This window comes from Bombus vancouverensis, chromosome 11 (genome assembly GCF_051014615.1).
Source record: "Bombus vancouverensis nearcticus chromosome 11, iyBomVanc1_principal, whole genome shotgun sequence".
Lineage (NCBI taxonomy): Eukaryota > Metazoa > Arthropoda > Insecta > Hymenoptera > Apidae > Bombus > Bombus vancouverensis.
Genome location: NC_134921.1, coordinates 10,700,807 through 10,720,299, shown reverse-complemented (window position 1 = coordinate 10,720,299; position 19,493 = coordinate 10,700,807). Strand labels below are relative to the sequence as shown.

Genomic DNA, 19,493 nt, shown 5'->3' with positions numbered 1-19,493 from the left:
TGTATGTATTACGCTCGATCGCAAATAAATACAGACGACGTATGTATTATAAGTCACGTGCACCGACGATACGTTACATTGCACCGAGAGATTTCTAAACATAGCTGGACTTGTCAGCTTGTTATTCAGGCACACGATGTTTTCGCGATTTTTCTTTTACTAGAAGAGAGCCGGAACGTTTCTTGGCGAACGGCACACGCACGCCGTGCCTATAAATAATACTAGCTGGCGAGTACCAGTCGAGGAAAAATGGAGGCGAAGAAGGAGACTCGCACACACGGGGAAAACTACGATATTTAAATTCAAGCAAGCCACGACGAACTACAAACAAGACGAACGTCGATAAATATTCAACGGGCCCAGGAAGTGAACTCGGACGATGGTCGTCGTCCCTGCGGCTACGTACGTACGTACGTACCATTTGCTTGCCGAATCGACTGCACCTGCGACGTTCGCACGCGTCGATTCTCCAAAAACTGACGCCATTAAATCTTACGTAGTGACGTTCCTCCATTTAAAAACTCTCAATTAACCAAGGAAACGCAAGGTGAACGTATCTTTGCTCGTCAAATTTCATCGATACGAGTGAATTATTTCGTCGTAGTTCCTTCGTAATTGACGACGTATACTTTACGGACATTTATGTATTTATGGGAAATGTAAAGGTGCACAGATGTATGAAATATATAACACGCGAAAATAAACAAAGCGTGCATAGTAAAGTATTCGACGTGATGTAAGAGGGACGAATTTCTCTATAGATTCCATTTCTTCCATAGACTCAGCAGCGTTTTACCACGAAAATATGAATTTCCATACGCTTTCTCGGTTTAACGACGAGCAAAAATTTGCTCGGTGGAGGATTTTTGTGAATTTATCAAAAATTTGGAAACGTAAAAGCGCGTAGAGTATGTGTAAGAAATATTCAACGAATTGCTGGAATTCCTTCTAATAATCTTAATGTTAAAAACAAGATCGATGATTAACGAGTTGATCAATGGTAATGGTAATAATCGAAAAATGAACGACACAACTCGAAAAGACATCTTTTATAAAATTCCCATGATAAAGGGACAAGATTTTGTTGCAATTTTTCTTGCATGCACGGCTTCCCTAGTAACATCGAGACGGCGTGCTTCCTACATATAATTTAAAAGTATAATATTGTCCTCTAACAAATTGTTTCTAGAGCAACGATATCGGCCGAACGATAACGCGCGGTATAATTAACACGGACGTAGATGTCAGATCAATAAGATGAAGGTGTGCGTGTCGTCGTCATGGGGGACGACAAGGGAGAGCCGGAATTCAGAATCGTCGCTGATATCGATCGTCAATCCCGCGACAGGGGACGCTTCAACGAAGGAACACCGTTAATTACTTCCGTTTTCGCGAAAACGTGTCGCTATTAAAGCGGAGCCTTTCGAGGGTCTCCAAACTTTTGGCTGAACGTCGTAAATACGAGAGGGTACCTCGAGAACCTGGTTCCCTCCCTTTTGCATCAGCCTAAGGACGAATTGTCTCAATTAGTTTTCCTGCCGCGAATCCAAAATCGAGTGAAAGAAGAAGCAGCAATTATTCGGAATAAGGTACACTTCGCCGATTTCGATGGCTTTGGAACGTATCGTCCAGCTTGACAATTTCTGCAATTGTTTCTTATACGACAAAAGTTGATTTATCAGAACCGAGAAACAATTCGCTAGAACTTAGCGTAACTAGAATTCATATGGTAGGAGCTCGATGATTCTGGATGATGATTGATGGAGTGATGTTTCGTTTCATATAATATTAGATCGGTGCATGTAAAATGTCGTTTTATATAATAAAATTTTTATTGCTCGTAATTTCTCCAAAATATCTTAGATTTATATCTTTCAAAAAAAAAAAAATTATCAACCCTAAAATTCAAAAGGTTCTAGAACGAAGCTGTTGTAATTTCCTTATTCATACATCGCTTTGAGATAATTTGCGCATTAAGAAAGTGCTAACCTTTCCTAAATGCAAATTTCACGTTACCAAAATTACCTTACCTCTTCCCAAAGCTGCGTTCGCGTAAGGAAATCGCGCGAATATTCTGGTCGTGGATTAATGTCACCATAAGTCTAAATCTTCTTAACGTCGAATATACCGATTTATAATCTCCTTTTTCGATATGCTTGATAATTAACGATAGGACGAAGCTGAATCGTAAAAATAATATTGGCAAATTCAAACTCCAATGAAACCACGTTTCATATGCTAATAAGAGTAGAAACCTAATAGGAGTTTACGTTCGGATAAGGAAGGCTAATTAATATTCCAGAAGTTCGTTTAATAAGGCAACAACTAAAATTCGGTTTAAATTAAATCGAGTTTTAGTTTTAATAGATAGGTACAACTGCTACAACTGCGTGCCTTAGTTTTCAAGATCTTCTCAAAAAAAATCTCGATTAAATTCCAGTTAGAATTGCGCTACGTTGTTGTAGATGACTGTCCGACGAGTAACGATCGAAGAAGCGATCACTCGAAGTTGAGGGAAAAAGGAAGAAAGGAGCAGGATTCGAATTTCGGTTCGTTCAACGTGGGATGAGTCGTAAGCTTGGTCGACAGTGAGACACGTCGTTTACAATGGCAGAGGAGGACGCGTGAGACGCGTCAAAGTTGCGTACCATTGACCGGGAGACCACCCAAAGCGATGGTCCCGGACGAACACCGACTATCATCGAGGACGGCTAACGATAGCGAAAACCTGTCCTAACAGCGGGATCCGCGAGATAAGGTGGTGAATGCAGGTGTTTAGCGCTCAGCCAGTCATCGCATTGTCATTACTTACGACTGACACCGAACCCAGTCAACCCTGGGAGTGGTACGTCGCTGGACTCCGCGGGTGTCGAACACCCTTTTAAAGATCGACCATCAACGACGGTAAACGAGAAGAAAAACCTTCGTCTTTGGACAAAACGGGAAGAAATTCGCGATTTTCAACATTGTAAATGTCAGTACGCTTTCGGACCATGAAGCTTCAAGTGGTCAAGTTCAAGTGGTTTGTACCATTTGAAATTAAATGACTTGATTAGAAGAGGATGAGAGTAGAAGTTCGAAGAAATACTTCGAATCAAGCAAATAATTAGATAAAGAATTGATGTGCACGAAGATTAAGAACCCAGTGTTTTTAATATCTAAAAAGGGACTGGGATTTCTATAGACTAATTTACGAAACAAGGTGTGTCGAAAGATTTACAGGCGCTTGACGGGTCGAAAGCACCTGTGTAAGTTGAATAGGCACGCGTGTTCCACGCAAGTCGAGTCATAGCTGAAGAGAAGAGTCTTCGATGGTACAACGTGGGCTTGTACGGTCGTCGAGACGTTCGTTCGATAAAGATCTCGATTCTCGCGTACTTCGCTGCGTGGGTTCTTGGTTTTTCATGGCTTTTCGAACCGGATATGCAGGATCGCGAGTAACAGTTTCGAATAAAGCGTTTTCGCTTCACCTAAGCGAGTGGGTACGACGGTACATAGGATTGGAATTTTTTCCTAAAAAGTCGTCGAAATAAAATTGTACTCCAAGCAGATTCCCAAGCAGAAGTAACGGATTTATTCGTTTAATTTGAGGAGGGTTGTGGTATTCCTTTGATGCAGCGATTTACGTGATTTACGATAGCTGGTATTTTTTTTTTTCATGCCTCACGAGCATCTCCAGTCCAGCGTGGGACGATAATTTTCCATAATTATTCTGCCACTAGTGGGGCATGCACGTTAGGGACTCACTAACGAGCTTACGTCACGAAACGAACGAATCGACACTACGTTCTTATACCGTTACTACAGAAATTGCTTTTCGTGTCAGTGGGACAATTACTACAAACACGTCCAGAGACGATCACGGCGATACGCATATGGAAGTAACGCGAAGAAGCATCGTTATCAGAGAAACGTTCCCTTCTACAGAGAAAATGTCCACGAGATGACCAAAAATCTGGCAAATCTCGCTGTTTTATCTTTAATGCGTCCAAGGATTTACGCGCGATCGGTAATGACGCTTTTTGCCCTGACAACGACTGAATTTATTAAGTTCGTCACGCGTCATCATCACTCGGCGATTTTAAAAGAGAATTGCCAAGGTTGAGTGCAAATCACCGGTCATCGAGCTCACTCGGATCGCGAATTACTTTGGTACGCGTGTAGCTTCCACAGGATCGCCTCGACAAACTACCTCTAATTGTCCGTGTCTAACCTGAGTACGCGTCAAGAGACTTCCTTTTCTCGCCTGAGGGATGCAGATTAACTGCAATTTTTCGGAAACTTCTATCCGTCTGACAAAGATCGTATTGCACAATGTGGACTTAAACCCGTAGCATATAGTGACATTATGACCAGATTTCATGGTTCCATGTAAATACATATTTCGTAGTGCGTATTCCGATTTAAAAAAAGAGCGTCAAATGTTGGAAATATACACGTGAAATCGTGAAATTGGCACAAATCAATTCGTTTAAACTGTTCGTACACTTAAAGAGATACTGAAGTATTAGGTTGTCCGAAAAGTGTCTTTCTTTTACAGACGCGTCTTTTCCAACATGAAAGCTAATCTGTCGAATGTTGTGATCTTTATTTTGATAGAACAAAATGGGTCATACGGTAATTCGATAAAATAATATAAAACGGAAAATGTTGTGCATCCAATATTTCCTTATAAAACGAAAGAAACTTTTCGGAGGACTTAGCTCTCATATCTTCTTATATTTTCGGTTATTCTAAGATCATCTACAACCATTGACAACCCAGCGCATAACTCTGACAAGTCTTTAAATTCGATTTTCTCGCGATCAGAGCTCCCAGCGCGACTTTATTCTTCGTACAATTCGATTTTCATTTAACTTCGATTTAGTTCGATTTCCATTCAAATTTTAAGTCAAAGAATCCTTTTGACTTCGATTATACCATGAATATACACGAATTTAGGCGTACACCGTGTACGATCTTGGAAAAGCGACGAACGAACGCGAAGTGGACGCACGCGCCACAGATGCGTATATATAAAACGTGTCCCGTGTCATGCTCGTGCCCGTGCTCGTGTGTACGCGTGCGTGCGTGCGCGTGAATAGCGTGTGCTCGATGCGTCACGGTTCTCTGACTGCGGGCCACCACGCCCATCGCGACCGCACTCGTTCGTCCATGACGCGGTGCAAAGACGCCGATGTCGGTCGTCTTGCATCGCAAACATGTCCAAAGGGTGGATGCACCCCGGTGCCAGAAATACGTGCTAAAGAAAAATCGCCACGCTTCGTTGCCGGGAAACATCGGTGGAACGTCACGCGTACTTTCAGCGCCGTTTCCACCGAGCAATTAGATATTTTGTTGATCGTATTTTACAGCGAAGCGGGAGCGAACGTTTTAAGGGACTCGATACTCGGGCGAATCTTGCGGTTTCGAGCCGTTGAAGATCCTGAGAGAACGCGTTAACTTCATTCAGCGACGATTAGAAGCGTCAGACCGTGACCAAGAAGAAGAGAAACTGTCGACGAACACGCACGCTAGACCGTAAAGATATGCCATGGGAGAAATTTTCCTTTTTCATCGGCAGTGAAATTTATCCGAGTATTTAAAGGATGCGATTGGAAATTACCCGACCTAACGGTGGAAGGCGATTAAAACTCGATTGAGCCATAGAAGTATAGGCTAAGATAAGGTTATTTGTGTCAGTAGGATATTTGAAATAATTAAAAAATAATTCAAGCAATTTGCTTTGCACTTGAAGGGTTCCTAAGAAAGATGACTCTCGTCCATGTTTCTCCTTTTACAGGTAAGCAAAAGAGTACCAGAATATCGTTCAATTTAAGATATTTGGTTATTATTTTGTAACAGTTTAATATATCATTATTTAAGATTAAAAAAAACACATGAAATTGATGGGAAAAGTGCTAGACAGGATATTTCAACAAACTATATCGAAGTTCAGCTAACTTAACCAGCTAGCTGTTTTGACGAGTATACTCGTCACGAAGAAAAGGAAATATTTTGTGTTATAACATGTCAGTAGTAAAATTAAAAAACTAAACAGTCACTTCGCTACAGCTTAATTCTATCTTATAACAGCCTCATATACTCTGTGTTTAACGAGTGTACTCGTCGTTGCTTGCTTTTTCCCGACACACTTTAGGTACGCGCTCTTCAAAATTTTCAAAGTGGTCGCAACAGCTAACTGGTTAAATTACCATATCTCACCCTACCGCGATAAAACGATGCGATATTTCTTAAAGTACACAATATTCTCTCGCTCCTTCGTCATTATATTAAAGACCAACAACGCCCCATAATGTACAACAAACAGCATTTATTCTATGCAAAGTTCAAGGTTCGATTTAAAGATATCAAAATCTACCTGCCTCGTCTAACCGTAGCTTATTCCAGCGTGGTGAAACGATGGAATATCTCGCAATCGTATCGAGATTTATCTTCGGCCGATCGAGCGAGCGAGCGAAGGCGGAAAACGAGTGCTACGTAAGATCAAATACCGGGAGCTCCTTATCCGTACGCGCGTGCACGTTATACCGGGGCAGGAAACTCGGAATCAGAGATCCCGTCGGATGGCGATGGGGAATAATTGCGCGTTTGCGCTCGTTGCGGGAGGAGGATTCCATGGCCGCCTCCACGACTCCCGGTAGTAATTATCGAATCTCTCCTCCTCCTCCTCCTCCACCTCCTCCTTCTTTACCCTCCTCTTTTGCCCTACTCGGTCGGTATGGCTCCTTCGCCCCTTATTTCTCTCCGACTCGTGTATTATTATTCGGTGTGTGCACCTACTGGCTAGCTAAGCACCGTCGGACTCCACGGGTATCCAGCATCGGTACTCTTCGGGCCATCCGGCCTGGATCAGAAGCCAGTCTGACACGAAGATTACTGGAATTAAGCCTTTAATTCCCAAGCAACGCGACTCTCGCTCCAACAACCAATCGCCTGGGATTTTTTTCCCCTCGTGCCCCAGCACCGTCCGACCAGATACATTCTCAAAGTGTCCGATGCCAATTTCGATGATACATCGTGCGTGCAATCGTTGTAGATAATCGTACAGCGGACAAAATTGTAAAGCTGGCAAGAGAAATGTAAGTACATTTGTCCCTCGAATTTCAAACACATTGAATCCTAGTAATTGCGTAATATGTTCGGCGGTGTACGATTGATTCGACCGAGTTCGCTCGCACTGTAATGACGCCAACGAGCTGGATATATGACAATTTAATTGCGTAATTGGCAAGTTCGCGCCAAGTGGAGCTCCACCTTCTTGGGCAGGGCTCCTATTGGTACTGTTGCGTCGACGAGAAATGAAACTGTCCCATCGCTACAAATCGATCGGACGCCGTATCGAGATCATCGACGATGTCTCAATCGAGAGGAGACCGCCGGCGATAATATCGATCCTGTACCACGCGCTCTATTAAAATTTCTCTGCAAGGTGACAGGTAACATTTTCGCATCGCCTCTGCTCGTTGCTAGCGATTAAAATGCAAATTAGTGCTCTCGCTTGTAAAAATACTCGAACACTGCGATATTCTCGGTTAACTCGTTTCTCGGAAGACGCTACGATCGTAGTCGTGGAAAATATCGCCGGTACGATTCAGCGAAGAGTAAAACACAGCGAAAGTAAATCTTCCATTTTCTCGTGGATAACTTTGCCAGTTTCTGTTGATCGTTCTATATCCGCGTACTAGCCGTATCCTTTAATGGCTACACTATCGTGCAGCGTGGAATACCAAATGAGACTCGGTATACCCTGGAAGTCGACTACTATGACAACTTGGTTCGAGTCTGAGAAATACTAGCAGGTGTATGACGAACTAAACTACAGACTTTTTAGCCTACTTCGAGTCTAAATACGATTCAGGATTTAAATGTGCATGTATTACCATACGCTTCCAAGAACAAAGTGTCAATTAGACACAGAGTACAACACGGAATATATTATTCCCTTCGTTGCTTACGAAATGTTCGTCAATGCTGAAACTTAACCCTTTGTATTCAGACAAACTTTTCTTTTTATCAACCCGCCATTTGATGCATCGCAGTTGTGCCTCGCCTTGACTTTGTCGCGGTCAAACTGGTAAAATCTACTCGCGATACGTTCACTTTTAAGTTCGGACAAAGAGTAAGTGTTTTACGAACACAGGATCTCGTTTGTACAAAAAGATCTTACCGCGAACTGTGAAATGTGTGAAAGTGGGAATGAACCACTTGAAATTGTTCTTTTCATCGTGTTATTTCAGCAACGCAGTATTATTAATAGCAAATGAAATATTTTTATTCTTCAGATCGATTAGCAGGCTTGTTAGGTTTACTTCGACTCAGAAACATTCGCAGGTGTATGCCGAAGAAAGGCGGTACCTTTTTATCCCACTTCGACCCCAAATACAGTTCCGCGGTTGGAAACCTGTGGAAAAACGAGAAGCCCACGCGCCAAAATTTGTATCTTTGGTCGGATCCTCGTACCGCCACCGCAACCTTTGGTAATTACCTTGACAGAGATACCGATCTACCGCCCCGAGGAACTCGGGAAATTTTTTCAACGAAAACCTACCACAACCACCACCCAGGTTGCCCCCGTGTTCGACACAGGCCCGGAATGTTTCAAAAGCTACGTACACGTTTCGACAATTTTTCTTTTGCGGAATACGAAGTTATCTCGGTCGTTTCAGGGTAGGTCGAATATAAAAAATAAATGCATTCGTTTTGCGATGACAGCTCGATGCGCGGTGTCTGCAGTTGGCCAGTTTTATTGCACATAAACGCATGTTGCACGATATTCCGAGCGTCGAGGAAACGCAGCAACGTGTCATCAATGATGTTGCGACGATCGTATGGCTATCGGGCAGTCTGTAAATTTGTGATTCCCGATGGAAATCGCATGACGCTAGAACCGCGTGTGCTTCGATTCCAAAATTGTTGCGGCGATGTTGTTGCAACGAAAAACGATATCTCGAATATGATTGCACGATGTTCGGTTATCGAGCTTCATCCCTCGCGGCACCTTTATCCCTTCGAGGATTAAATATTTTGTACGTATCGAGAAAGATTTATCATTGTATATTATTTGTTTTCTACGAAACTATCAAATGGATTTTTTCCATCTATTTTCAAAATTACCGAGTTATTTTTTCTCTTCGATTATTTCAGTTTAATATCGTTTATTTCTTAGACGTCGATTCAGAGAACGTCGAAAGATCAGCAGAAATGGACTCGCGTTTGTTCCGCGTGTCTTTTATACATCTCAGCACAAACAAGTAACAAATACACCGACTATAACTGCACATATCATGACTCTTCACAGATTGATCGTTTCTGCGTATTATTTTTATGTGTCACGAACGTGAAAATTAAGGGGTTGAATAAATATTTCCGTAGGATACTCGGGTAAAGTAACTACAAAGTCTGGAACACTAAAGCAAAGGCCCGTTTCGAAACATACGCAATATGTCTCCTTGTCCACGATACTTTTCACCGCTTGTCGCAATTGCAAGTAGCTAGAACTGTCAGTGTTCGAGCTTAGTCATTTTTACTCGAGGACAAAGTCTCGTAACGTATTATCTGCAAACTGCAATTGTTGATCGCGGCCGGAAGTCACACGTGACGCATGCATTTTTTTTCCTTGCGGCAACCTGGTCGCCGTTGACACGGGGTATTACGTGGGCGTGTAAAGTTGGCGATACGTGGGTCGCGAAACTTTTGTGGGCCGTACAAACGAAAGGAAGCGAACTTTGCTCTTCGTGTCGATCGTATCACCGTTAATTTTCTTTCATCCTCGATACTCCTCGCTTCAAACTTTCTCGTGCATTTATTCGACCGCTCGTTTCGCTGACGCTGGCCTTATCTATCCCGCAAATTGTTTGATAGTCCCTTATCACGATCCGCGAAACGGAAATCCCATTTGAGACCGATCAATTAACGCGAAGTTTCCTCGACCCTGTAACCACCGATCGACAAACCGGTGACTTTGTTTCGCTCCTAAACCAAACGTTAAGAAAACCAACGTTTAACATCCCCTGGGGACACATTAGGGTGGCAGAGAAAGAGAAAGAGAGAGAGAGAGAGACTGAGAGAGTAGATTAGGGATCGAGTGCTTACGACTCGTCCCTTAATCGCAACCGGAGTCAATATCGTCGCCAAATTCGAGCTCCATTGGCGCAAATAGAGTGCCTATAAATAACGAGGCCACCCCGAGTGTTGTGATTATATTACCTACGTCGACGAATCGAACAGGCGAGGAGAGAGAAAGAGAGAAAGAGAGAGAGAAAACGTACGAGCAACGACGATACCAATGACGCCGCGAGGCTTTCAGGATCGTGGTGAACGAGGAAACGCTTTGTGGGTAGGGAAAACCCGGGGGAGTCTGTGGTAGATTAAATCTCCGCTGGTTAGCGTTTGATTAAACTTGGGAGTGAGAGCAATGTTAATGCTTGGTCTGCGCTTGATTGCGCGCCAACGAAATTGACATGGCGAGTGCGACACGCGTCGTAAAACAGAGCCTAGTTTTTGATTTCCTCTTTTTTTTTCTACCCGAGATTCGCTTTCGTGTTTTATGGCCGCGTAGTTTGTCTGTCACTTCCACTGAATTACAGCTGCAGCTTGACAAAAATTCTGCCTTTCCCATCGAACGAATATATACTCGCCGCTAGTTGCTTGGCAGCTGTATACAAAGACGTAACAGAGAGTTGTTCGATGAAAATATCGTACGCCATGGTACACGATGTTTCTACCTTTTCAACCTACAAAGACGCTCACGGGCGTGCGTCCACTCATTCATAACGCCTTCGACAGATTTGTTTAATTACTTAATTGCCTGCTTCGGGCCGGCCGATACATTCTGCCAATGTAGCTGGCGCTGGCAGATGTCGAAACCCTTTGGGCGAAAGGAAGAACGAGTACCCGTCTTATCTGACGTCCCCTTGGAAATAAATTTACGCAACGAGCGTTCAACGTGGACGACATCGGAAAGATACAGCCGGCCAACGAACGATCTTCATCTGCAAGATGGAATCGATCACTCGCGCACCAACGACAGCCACGCGATCGAGCAGTCCACCGCGCGTCTTTTCCTGCTCTCAAATTGAATCGCAGTCGATATTAACCTTCTTGAGGAATCGCGCAGTGGGGAAGAAAAGAAGAAAAGAAGAGAAACACAGTGGGGAAGAGTTCGAGTCGGAGCGAAGGGCCTCACAATTAGCGCATACATCACTGGTTGAGAGGCCGCGAGGGGTTAGGAGAGGGCCCCGTACTGGCAACCTGTTATTATATACGCGGCCCGAAATACGCATGTATCACTCACGCACACACGTTTTCGCCGTGGAACACGTACGGCCCGTCGGTGGATTAATTCGCACGCGGCCCGATCGCGAACGACGATGGGAGGCGCGCCACTTGTACGACGAAACTCGATTTACGACCGAGGATCTTCGTCTTTCTTATCCTTAGCCAGGATCCTTATCGTAACACGTCTATGCGCGATCGTCCCTATCAATCGATAAGCGCGAACGTTTGCGAAAATATTCCGCTTTATTTAAATATCTCGCTGTGGCCAACGACCGTTTAATTAATATTTAGATAAACGTCCGTGGAAATGATTTATCGAGATAGTAACGCAAATCGATGTACACGTGTAAATCAAATAGATGAGAAAAATTTGATCGCGTAGGCTGCGAAAATCGCGCGAAAGAGATATCGCGTAGAGGTATGTGTATCGAGTCGTCTAACATTTTAAAAGAGGAAACACCGCCGGATAACTAACGGCCGAATCGTTGGCCGATTAATAGCAACATTTTTTTACGGATACACGTAATTGATAGCTTCGAATAATGAACGTTCGTGTGTGCGATCGACTCGAGAGATACGGGCGGAAATAATTAATGCGTCTCCTGCGACATTAATAATCGATGATGCAATTGGAATCTACTATACAATGATCGTTCCTGCGAACTAATAATATTTCACCTATGGCCGGTGTACATTAAAGAAACTTCAAGTAATTCTCGTGTACGGCGTTCGCGATTTCGAAATACGCATTTTATCGCTAGAATTATCGAGTTAGTAAAAATGTCCGATAATTTTCTACTGTTGTAGTCAATACAAACATGGAAATGTCTTTAGTAATATCGATGATTAATGATATTCACTTTCATTGAAACAGAAATATGATTTACATACGAAGGCCATGGTTGAAGAACGTAGCAAAATCACATTCTTCTTATCTTTTATAGAAGAGCAAGCTTTAGATTAAATCCGTAGAAGAGTATCTTTAAAATTCCATTCCATGTCACCAAGATCTACATACTTGATTTATTAGAACTATGCGTACGTTAAAGTATTTCTTGCCTTTGCCTTCCATAAAACTCCTTCAACTCATCAATTATTTTTAAAAGACATTCCTAACAGCTTGTTTCATTTCCATTTCTGGAATTCCCAGACATATGTCATATTAAAATTCCATTTAATTATGAACAGTGACATTAAAGTCACAAAGTAAAGAAAAATATATTTATTACGTCTTCCTCTTGTGATCTTCGCGTACTTATTGATCCTCGTCGTATCATTTTAATTCCAACTAACTATGAACAACGCATTTGTATGAGCATATGAGCGTATTAAAGGACACTTCTAACGTTAAACGTGGAACGAAAGAAGAAAGATATTTTTGGCAAGTCATCGGAAGAAGTAATTTGACAAGGATCGTATCATAAATAATTGATCGGCAGTTCAGGTATTAATAACAGCTACAGCATCCAAGTACCGGGATCGTGTCAAGGACCACCCGCGGCGAGTTGGCCCGACAATGCCGGGGACAGACGACACGACACAATCAGGGACTCCCTGTTCCGTTACCAGGCTTGCTAATAAATTATTAAAGGGACACCCTCTGGAAGTGACGTCGGAATATTACGGTAAGAATGAGTGTCCCGTTTCTCGGTGCTGCTTCATATCGTACATAGCGTATCTTTGCAAAAAACTTATCTCATCCCGGAGACTGAGCTAAATCCGTGGCTCGTTTCTTTTTCCATTTGCGGGAAAATGTAGTAACCCTGACATTACGGCGGGTTCTTGTCAGCCGAACATAGCGCTACATAAAGCGATCATAATTTTCGCGTCTGACACGGGCAAGATTAATTGCCGTATTAATTTTGCTCGTGTATATTTTTCATTCGAGCTACGTGCTTGTGACAGGTAATTAAACAGCATTTAAACCTGGCCACGCTAAAGTGAAAATTGAGAATCTCGTTCGGCTATCGAGTCTCCTATAATAAGAGATTTTCGTCGATAAGAGGCGTGTTTCGCGGGAAACCGACCCAACTATCAGGTTATTGTGAAAGTCGTATAAAGTATGTTTTAAGTCGTTCACGCACTGCCGATCAAAGAATATTAGACCACTGACTCGTTATATTTTTTAGGAAATTTATAACAGATTTATATAGTGCGAATGAAATAATAAGTAGATTTCAGCTAACTGGAAAATATAACTGTGTCTTTTAACTGTTACTTCAACCATATTCGCATAGTATTTGAAGCGTTTCCGTAGCGTTAAAGTTAAGTACGATAAAATTTGGAACGCCATATTAACCGTGAGATAATGCCCTTTCCTTTGCCTCTTCGTCTTATCGACAGCGATATCAAAACCAACCTCATTATCGATCCGAGACGGGCCCTGCCTTCTCGAAATGCGTGCTGCGCGCCGCGAACTATTTACAATGAAAGTCCAAAACGCGGAAACACAATAGACACCGGCACGCTTGATAACGCGGGGCAAAGATTTGGAAATTTTTTCCTCCTTGAACCAGGTTAGAAAAGAGTGACTCGCAGTTGGTAGTGGAAATATCCAATAATTCTTCGTCTTTACCTTGAAGTAGAACGTGTCACGATAAATTTCCAATAGCTTGAAAGAGTTCATTTTCCTCGTATCGAACCCACGAAAAGTCACTTTACAAATGCACATACTCATAAGCAAAGAATGAAAAATTCGTGTCAGTATATATCGGATCACAGTACATGAAATAATTACGAGTTACCTAACTAACGATAATTATCGCGACTTTCATGTGTAGCTAATTTCGTGATAACGGCACGTGTCGTTATCTAAGCCTGTTGGAAAGTGTGCGCAATTTACGCAGCGCTAATTCGGAGAAGCTTCATTAGGCCGACCTCGAGGCCCGTACTTAGACGACGCGGGGGGTATAATCATAGTTTAAATTCGGCTCCCATCCATTGAAAATCAGTGGCTCTGACCCGCTTCGCAATCAGGATACCGGTTAGGGAGATGGTAGGTGGGGGCTATCATGGGGCATTTGATCCGCGGCGGGTCATCAATATTGCATGAGGGGACCACGGACGCGCGTACGATCATGCCAAATGCTGGGAATCAAAATAGTGACGGAGTTTATAGTTCGAGAGAGGGAACTGCTATTCCCCTCGTTGGTGAGCACGAGCCGGAGTCACGTTGCATCGACACATGCGGAAGATGCACCTTGCAACGAAAAAAATGTCACGACTTTGTGCCTCGCTGGGGGCTCAATTCTTTATCCGACTTCCTTTCGATTCCCAGTTTGACTCTTTGTCTTAGCCTACGTAAGATCTCTTATTCGTCATATCGAAACTGTAGAAAATCAAAGTTCTATCGTAATGGTCGGTACTTGCAAAGAAACTTTTAATATTTTCTTGAATCGTAAGAAATTCTACGATAGACGAATGCTATTCTTATCCTAAAGATCGTCGGAAGTGACCTAAAGAACGTACAAGAATTAAATTTCACAGGAAGGCGAGACTCTCAAAAATACTTTACGTACTTTAAAATTAATTACCAGCTGTGTAAGAGTCGAATGATTGATGCCTTCGGTTAATCAGCTTAACAGGAAATCGCAGAATACCGATGCGAATGTGAGTCTTTTAATACCATCTCTCTGTTCTCTTAAGCAAGCCAATCCTCGGAGGTACAAGATTTTACGAAGAGAAAATCAAAGGCAAAAAGAAGGGATGGGACGAGTCTCGAGAACACGTTCGACTCGTACTTCATATTACGGTACGATACATCTGTGTGCGCACCGAGTCGGCCACCAAGGTGGAAGGCTCGCAAAACGGACGTGGATGAGACGCAGAAGACTCGAACAACAAGAAAGAGAAGCAGAGAAAAGGAAGGAAGAACGAGTATGGGAAGAACGAAGAAAATAAGAACGCAAACGAAGCCGATATTCTATACGAGCGGAAAATCTTGAGAAAATAAAAGGGAAAGAGACGTACTTGAACGATAGTCGTATCATTGCTGCTATCACGATGGTGGAATACGAGAACGTTACCGAATTTCCAGCAATATCGTGCGCTCGTACGTCGTCGGAACGCATTCGCAAAGTCGACGCCCACATCGAATCAGTCGGATCGAGAATCGACCTGCTTACCCTCCATCTTCTTCATCGTTCTTCCCTTCCTTCGCGTTGGACGCAATGGCGCGGCCTGCGTGGTATACGTTCCTTCTTAATGGCAAATAAAGCAGGTGGAGTGGAGCGGAGAACCGCTCGTGATTGCCGGATTAATTGGCTGTAGCGTGGATGCAGCAGTAACGGAGAATGTACATGGCACACGGATTATTATCCGTTCGTTCGACGAAGAGTTAGTCTAAACGTTTCTTCCGCGCCTTTCCTTCCTCTCTCCTTCTCTCTCTCCTTCGAATCATCGACGAAGGATCGGCGAACGATGGAAAATCGTAGGCTCACCCCACGCCGAGGCGTGCAAGTCCGCGATTACGAACGATTACAATTTTTTCTTATAGAATTCTTGCCTTTTATCGCGGCAACCGAACGGAACTCGAACATTTTCTGGCTATTTAATTACAATTATAAGAAGAACGAGCTGCTGAAAGCACGGACGAACGCGTAATTAGAGGCCATAATCGTGAACGAAGGTGCTAATTGAGACTCGATTGTTAGACCACGAACTAAACCTGCTACATTCTTTTAAACATTTCCCGCCTAATTATATTTTCCTAACGTTAAAAAGTGTTCTTCCGTTCGGACAACTTACGAAACACGATACGTCGTTTCAATTTTATACCAAACATATTACATCGTTACGATAGCCTTAGTGTTTGCTGTTATAAAATCAAAGGAAGATTGAAATACAAAAATTCGAGGACCCTAGCAGAGTTAACATTGTTTCCAAATCATTCGCTTTTGTTATTTTTAATCCAATCTTCGAAAGAATAATGTCGACGAAACCACTGGATGTTAAAGCACATACCGTGTCACCCCTGGTATACCGAGAGCGGAGGTACAACGACGAACGAGGGATGAAACGACGTTGAAGTGCTGACGTGGTAACCATCTTGGTTTCCCTGAGTGGCACTGTCGGTAAATGCCGCGGGATTCGAGGGTGAATGTGAGAGAGGAAGAGCTGGCAGCGAAGGAGGACTCGATTCCGTGGGGTGGAGAGAAGGAGGGTTGAAAACGGGAATGGTTGGAGAGAACTGTGAGCGACGTGACCGCAGGAATCGATGCGGACGTTGTGGAAAATCGTGCGCTCGGATGCTGACGCGGTGTTTCCGTAATTCGCAAGTCTTTCACGCGACGTCGGATAACCGTTTTATATTATCGTTTTCCAGCGTTGCTTTCCAATCGCCGAGTTTACCCGTATCTCGAGATCCTAGCATGAGACCCAACCGTCCTCTTTCTGGTGCACCCTATTTTAAGATCGTTGTACACGTTAGAAAGGAAGGAGTGAAGGAAAATAGTGGGTCATAGAAGTAGAAAACCGTCGTCTGGCTGTAACTAGCCGAAGAGAAATCGTAGGAAGAGCAAAAGTGCAGAAACGACGTAATAAATGTCCCTTTTCACGGTGGCGAGCGAACACGCTTATTCCAGAGGGGAGCACGCGATCGAATTGGCGAAAAGAAAAAAAAAATGAAAATGCACTTGAATCCTTAAGTGATGTACAGCAGCTCCGCCACGGCAGTCCACTTTATCCTCATGAATTTCATTAACCGAACATTTATCGCCCTCGTATTTTATTCTACAAGCGGTACGTCGAATCGATCAGACTACGGAGACCAGATAAAACCGGAGTTTTATGTAACTTTTTTTGGAAATGTTCGGTTACACAACCGAAGCAATCTCGTTTGAAAAATCTCGTGCGTGAACTGCTTCCAAGTAAACGCGAACTTCGATCGGCCAATTTATCATTGCAAATGAGAACTGTTCCCTTAGCCAATGACCATGGCAATTTCGGGGACGTTAACACGCTTAACATCGTTATCATGGCACATTAACAAATAATTGTATCCGCCGCCGGAGGAATAGGAAGATAAACACTCTACAATGAGTAGATATAATTATTCGAAAACGTTTTGCAATTCTGATCCAGGCTAGTTATATCAAGCTAATAACAAGTTGCGATCGTAATTACGATATTGAAGCGATTATCCAAACATCAAGCCCTCTATATATAAAGAAAATAATAGTATAGTGTCGCAGATTTACGTGGAATTAATTCAACAACCATCTTTTTCATTGAGTTATTATAATTTTAATTCCCTGTTAATTTTAAACAACTTCTTCATTCGAGCTTTCTTTCATTCCAATTTTAATTTTCAGTTTTTCATCCCGACATTGTCTATGATTCTATCGTCGAGGGATCATTATTATGAGATAATACACGATTTTCAAGATGCGCGTCTTTTGATTGTTACGCATGAATCTTAAAACTTTTGTACAGCCTCATACACATACCGAAGTTCAGGAGTTCAAGACATAATCGTCAAGATTAATGATGCTACACATTAGTTACGCTGGCATCTATCTTTTTACGTGTCGCAATATTTACTTTCCGATCCTTCGTCATTTATCTCAATCATTCGATCCATGTCAAAGACAAATTGACGGAAAATTAAATTACACGTCGTAAAAAGTTTTTACAGCCCTAAGCGTTTGAAAGTAACGATGAGGTAGTCGTAGGTAATTACGAACACCGGTAAATACCCTATTTACTTGTTAACCTCAAAAAAAAAAAAAAAAGAAAAAAGACACGGTTAAAAGATCACACGAGCTTTGCTTCAAAGTTCTATTTCCTTTCCTGTTAACTCCGAACAACATCCGCTAACGTGCTCGTCTTTCCTGCGTGTTCCTGCACGCAGAGATCTTTTATATAATCCATCGATAAAAAAGATCTAACTAGGAACTGGTGTTCTATTTACTATAAGACGATGATTGTGTAAAGGTAAAAAAGGCGGATAAAATAGAAAAAGAAAGGAAACGAACGAGCAATAAAAATAAGTATTTCCGACGTTCAGAGGCCATACGTCCCTAAGCATCTTTGGCGCCATGACTCAAGGTCGTGGCGCCATGGTAAGAAATCCGTGGATCGCGTGCTGAATTTAAGTTTTCGCTGGTCTATGTGTATGCGAGACTTTAAGACATATAATAACGTTATTTTCTGTCGGCTCCTCGCAAAGAGTCACGATTCGTTGGTAGCTGTGTTACGCGGAAGCCTGCCAGCTAAACGTTTCAAAAAGGATTCGATTGCCCTGTTTTCCTTATTTTTGCGTTCTTTTCCGCTTACTCGATTTCCAGCCGAGCTTGATAAAACGGACCTAGCGAGCCGATGAACGTAGAGGAACGGGCGATTTCCTCGAGACGCGTTTTGTTCTCACATTCGATCGAATTGAAACGAGCAAACAGAGATTACATTAATCAAGAACAAGGTAATCTCATGTGGTTCGCCGCGAAGAGTGACCGTTCGTTCGCATTCCCGTTTCTCCAAGTATATATTCGTTGGTCGAAAAAAATGACTGCGTAAACCAGTTCTCGGTGGCGATAAAGCTACGACTCTCCGCAGAAATCGACAATTAATTATGGTTCGGCTTATCGCGAAACGTTTTGAGACGAGCATTCTCAATTAAGTTTTCACCGAGAGATCGTAAGCTGATACTAGCTACGGAACTTCCTAATTCTAATATATATTTTTTTCGTTATTTCTAAACTGTTACTGTACGGACGAACAAGTTTCCGAGCGATTAATCTCCAGTGCTAGGTCGATTAACCCTGCAATTGTGTAATCAAACTGATCGCATTTCCTTCTCTCTCTCTATATATATATATCTATCTTATATATATAATATATTATAATACATAGAATATTAGAATAATAAATAAGCGTTTTCCCAGACGGAACTTCTATCTCGCATCATTTGCATGTTCAGTTTTTACGTAAAACAAGCGCTGGCACATAAATTATCGGGTAAACAAATTACGCATATCTCCGCTGCAAAGTACAGTGGGTGAAAAAAGTATATGTACACCTAGTCTTTCTTCGAATAAATAACTGTTTCCATTGATAGTTTCGATTATTAATATTTGGTCTTTTAGCTTGTATAATGGTTTCTAGTCTTCTTCGCATAGACTCGATCAGTTTCTAGTTCAATTCTTTCGATATTTTTGTTCGCACTTGGAGAATCTCTCGCCGTAGGTCGGTGCTGTTAGATATTTTTCTTGAAAGTA

At 42.5% G+C, this 19,493-nt stretch overlaps 1 protein-coding gene across 1 annotated transcript in view; it reads right to left on the bottom strand.

The window, feature by feature from the left end:
* Positions 1-19,493, bottom strand: part of Sp1 (transcription factor Sp8) — a 77,863-nt gene that overhangs the window by 57,641 nt on the left and 729 nt on the right. The window lies entirely within an intron of this gene.